Source organism: Schistocerca serialis, unplaced genomic scaffold (assembly GCF_023864345.2).
Source record: "Schistocerca serialis cubense isolate TAMUIC-IGC-003099 unplaced genomic scaffold, iqSchSeri2.2 HiC_scaffold_1115, whole genome shotgun sequence".
In the NCBI taxonomy this organism is placed as follows: Eukaryota; Metazoa; Arthropoda; class Insecta; order Orthoptera; family Acrididae; genus Schistocerca; species Schistocerca serialis.
Genome location: NW_026047310.1, coordinates 67,501 through 72,500, shown reverse-complemented (window position 1 = coordinate 72,500; position 5,000 = coordinate 67,501). Strand labels below are relative to the sequence as shown.

General features: G+C 52.4%; 1 non-coding gene across 1 annotated transcript in view; it reads right to left on the bottom strand.

The window, feature by feature from the left end:
• The window catches only part of LOC126431854 (small subunit ribosomal RNA), a 1,909-nt gene extending 450 nt beyond the window's left edge, over window positions 1–1,459 (bottom strand). Inside the window, exon 1 of the ribosomal RNA XR_007577802.1 lies at window positions 1–1,459. This exon is cut by the window's left edge and continues 450 nt beyond it. This is a non-coding gene — a ribosomal RNA (small subunit ribosomal RNA).
• Between the last annotated feature and the right edge of the window lie 3,541 nt (window positions 1,460–5,000).

The following is a 5,000-nucleotide window of genomic DNA, read 5'->3' as shown; positions in this document are numbered from 1 at the left end:
GATGTCACGCGACTAGTTAGCAGGCTAGAGTCTCGTTCGTTATCGGAATTAACCAGACAAATCGCTCCACCAACTAAGAACGGCCATGCACCACCACCCACCGAATCAAGAAAGAGCTATCAATCTGTCAATCCTTCCGGTGTCCGGGCCTGGTGAGGTTTCCCGTGTTGAGTCAAATTAAGCCGCAGGCTCCACTCCTGGTGGTGCCCTTCCGTCAATTCCTTTAAGTTTCAGCTTTGCAACCATACTTCCCCCGGAACCCAAAAGCTTTGGTTTCCCGGAGGCTGCCCGCCGAGTCATCGGAGGAACTGCGGCGGATCGCTGGCTGGCATCGTTTATGGTTAGAACTAGGGCGGTATCTGATCGCCTTCGAACCTCTAACTTTCGTTCTTGATTAATGAAAACATACTTGGCAAATGCTTTCGCTTCTGTTCGTCTTGCGACGATCCAAGAATTTCACCTCTAACGTCGCAATACGAATGCCCCCGCCTGTCCCTATTAATCATTACCTCGGGTTCCGAAAACCAACAAAATAGAACCGAGGTCCTATTCCATTATTCCATGCACACAGTATTCAGGCGGGCTTGCCTGCTTTAAGCACTCTAATTTGTTCAAAGTAAACGTGCCGGCCCACCGAGACACTCAATAAAGAGCACCCTGGTAGGATTTCAACGGGGTCCGCCTCGGGACGCACGAGCACGCACGAGGCGGTCGCACGCCTTCGGCTCGCCCCACCGGCAGGACGTCCCACGATACATGCCAGTTAAACACCGACGGGCGGTGAACCAACAGCGTGGGACACAAATCCAACTACGAGCTTTTTAACCGCAACAACTTTAATATACGCTATTGGAGCTGGAATTACCGCGGCTGCTGGCACCAGACTTGCCCTCCAATAGATACTCGTTAAAGGATTTAAAGTGTACTCATTCCGATTACGGGGCCTCGGATGAGTCCCGTATCGTTATTTTTCGTCACTACCTCCCCGTGCCGGGAGTGGGTAATTTGCGCGCCTGCTGCCTTCCTTGGATGTGGTAGCCGTTTCTCAGGCTCCCTCTCCGGAATCGAACCCTGATTCCCCGTTACCCGTTACAACCATGGTAGGCGCAGAACCTACCATCGACAGTTGATAAGGCAGACATTTGAAAGATGCGTCGCCGGTACGAGGACCGTGCGATCAGCCCTAAGTTATTCAGAGTCACCAAGGCAAACGGACCGGACGAGCCGACCGATTGGTTTTGATCTAATAAAAGCGTCCCTTCCATCTCTGGTCGGGACTCTGTTTGCATGTATTAGCTCTAGAATTACCACAGTTATCCAAGTAACGTGGGTACGATCTAAGGAACCATAACTGATTTAATGAGCCATTCGCGGTTTCACCTTAATGCGGCTTGTACTGAGACATGCATGGCTTAATCTTTGAGACAAGCATATGACTACTGGCAGGATCAACCAGGGAGCTGCGTCAACTAGAGCTGAGCAGCCGGCCGCCCGGGAGTGTGTCCCGGGGGCCCGCGCGAACACGCAAGCGTCCGCTCAATTATTCTGCAAACAGGAGGAGGCTGAGCTCCCCTGCACAACACACCTCGAAACCCTCTCAGGTCCCGGCGGCGCGCAGCGCCGTCCTAAGTACTTGGTCGGGTTCGAGAGAGGCGCAATCGCCCGGAGTTAGGCGAGTAGACGCTTTAGGTGCGACCACCCGTGCTCCCAACTGAGCTTGCCGCTGCCGACAGAGGCCCGGGAGCGTGCTGTCGTGGCATTGCCGGCGGGAGACAACACGCGCCACCTACGGTGACCGGCAGCTCCAACGCCAGCGCCACAGAAGGACAAAAGCCCTACTTGGGTGCCGAAGCGAACTCTCCCAGCACAGCGCACGCGCCAACACGTCCGCACAGCTGCGATACAAACCACCTGCGAGAACCGCTGGGGCGACCGAGCAGCAGACGGCGTCGCGGCGCCGAGCGCCGGGCGGCGGCGCATCCTCAGCGCACAAAGTCCTCAATCGGACCAGCACACTGCAGATGGCCACCGCGCTTCGCACCGGGCCCGCGAGGACCTACTTTGGCCGCAAGGCGCCGCGAGCAGGGGGCGCCGGCGCGCAGCTGCGCCGCCTGCCGCGTCCGTCGGCCGGCGCGCCTGCCACCGGCCGCCCCCACCAGCCGGCTGTAGCGCGTGCGCCCACGCACCGCGCTGCCAGCACGCCGGGCGGCCCCCCCTCACCGGCCGGGGACGGTCCCACCCAGCCACCGCCGCGTATCGCCTCACACCCAGATCCCCTTTCACGTTCGTGGGCATGGTGGGTCCCCTTTCACGTTCGTGGGCATGGTGGGTATCCCTGAAACAACCGGTTAATAGCTCGACCGATCGTCGCCAACACTGATTCACCTCTAGCGAGAACAACCGCACCACAACGGGTTACCGGTTGTTCATTTGCGTAACGTCACCAGCAAACGTACACGTCCATCGCCATTTGCAACGAGTATTGCATGCCTGTGTCAGGTGTCACAACACACTACGTCTGCCCACATAGACGCAACAACATGTGCACGCCTAGAGAACACGTGGAAGGTAGACCCCGTACGTATGCGGTGTCCATTGCGCGAACGACTGTCAGCCCGCCTCTGCAGCATGTCGCAGATGTGGAACGCGGTGCAACATGCTATCACGGTGTGTGAGAAGAGACGACTACGTCCGAATACACGCTCCACTACATCAACAGACTGCTCATGCTGATCGCCATCCAGGGCGTCCGTTCCTCCCACACGTCTGTATGGCGTACCACACTGCAATCCAGCTCTTATAGGGAGACGACACGTAGCTGCGTGCACAATATTTGGACTGTATGGTCCGCCGTTGCTAGGCGCTGTCGTCATACGGTCACATGGGCCACGATGTATCATTCAGTACATACGGAGCAATGTGCAGTACAGTTTGTGGGTTTTGCGTACATCGGCGGACAGGTGACAGGCCGTACCACAACGTAGGCTGAGTACGTCGGCATGCGAAGGGCATTGAACATGCAAACTTCTCACCGACCAGCTTGCGAAGGCAGGGGGGAAGGGGGGGGGGCATGTACGTCCTGCTGCTATCCACACTACAGTGTATAGCAGGAGCATGTGGAAAGTCAGCAACACCTGCAAGGTGTTTAACATGACGCGATACACAGGGGACCGGGCAGTGCGAGTAGCGAACTATATTGCGAGGGTTGCGGTTAGGCAACACTACACTACTTTAACGGGTTGCATAACAATTACAGAGCAGGTTCAGCGACAACGTGCGTCAGGTTAAGGCGCAATATAGTTTAGGTTACGGCGCACTTTAGGTTAGGTTAAGGCACATTATAGGTTAGGTTAAGGCACAACATGGGTTACGTTAAGGCACAACATGGGTTACGTTAAGGCACAACATGGGTTAGGTTAAGGCACAACATGGGTTAGGTTAAGGCACAACATGGGTTAGGTTAAGGCACAACATGGGTTAGGTTAAGGCACAACATGGGTTAGGTTAAGGCACAACATGGGTTAGGTTAAGGCACAACATGGGTTAGGTTAAGGCACAACATGGGTTAGGTTAAGGCACACCATGGGTTAGGTTAAGGCACACCATGGGTTAGGTTAAGGCACACCATGGGTTAGGTTAAGGCACAACATGGGTTAGGTTAAGGCACAACATGGGTTAGGTTAAGGCACAACATGGGTTAGGTTAAGGCACAACATGGGTTAGGTTAAGGCACAACGTAGGTTAGGTTAAGGCACAACGTGGGTTAGGTTAAGGCACAACGTGGGTTAGGTTAAGGCACAACGTGGGTTAGGTTAAGGCACAACGTGGGTTAGGTTAAGGCACAACATGGGTTAGGTTAAGGCACAACATGGGTTAGGTTAAGGCACACCATGGGTTAGGTTAAGGCACAACATGGGTTAGGTTAAGGCACAACATGGGTTAGGTTAAGGCACAACATGGGTTAGGTTAAGGCACAACATGGGTTAGGTTAAGGCACAACATGGGTTAGGTTAAGGCACAACATGGGTTAGGTTAAGGCACAACATGGGTTAGGTTAAGGCACAACGTAGGTTAGGTTAAGGCACAACGTGGGTTAGGTTAAGGCACAACATGGGTTAGGTTAAGGCACAACATGGGTTAGGTTAAGGCACAACATGGGTTAGGTTAAGGCACAACATGGGTTAGGTTAAGGCACAACATGGGTTAGGTTAAGGCACAACATGGGTTACGTTACGGCACAACATGGGTTACGTTACGGCACAACATGGGTTACGTTACGGCACAACATGGGTTACGTTACGGCACAACATGGGTTACGTTACGGCACAACATGGGTTACGTTACGGCACAAATTAGGTTAGGTTACGGCACAAATTAGGTTAGGTTAAGGCACAAATTAGGTTAGGTTAAGGCACAAATTAGGTTAGGTTAAGGCACAAATTAGGTTAGGTTAAGGCACAAATTAGGTTAGGTTAAGGCACAAATTAGGTTAGGTTAAGGCACAAATTAGGTTAGGTTAAGGCACGATATAGGTTAGGTTAAGGCACGATATAGGTTAGGTTAAGGCACGATATAGGTTAGGTTAAGGCACGATATAGGTTAGGTTAAGGCACGATATAGGTTAGGTTAAGGCACGATATAGGTTAGGTTAAGGCACGATATAGGTTAGGTTAAGGCACGATATAGGTTAGGTTAAGGTACGATATAGGTTAGGTTAAGGTACGATATAGGTTAGGTTAAGGTACGATATAGGTTAGGTTAAGGTACGATATAGGTTAGGTTAAGGTACGATATAGGTTAGGTTAAGGTACGGTATAGGTTAGGTTAAGGTACGATATAGGTTAGGTTAAGGTACGATATAGGTTAGGTTAAGGTACGATATAGGTTAGGTTAAGGTACGATATAGGTTAGGTTAAGGTACGATATAGCGTAGGTTCAGATACACATTGTTGTAGGGAAAGGTGTATTGGGGGGGGGGCGGCAGGTTCGTTGATAGTGAT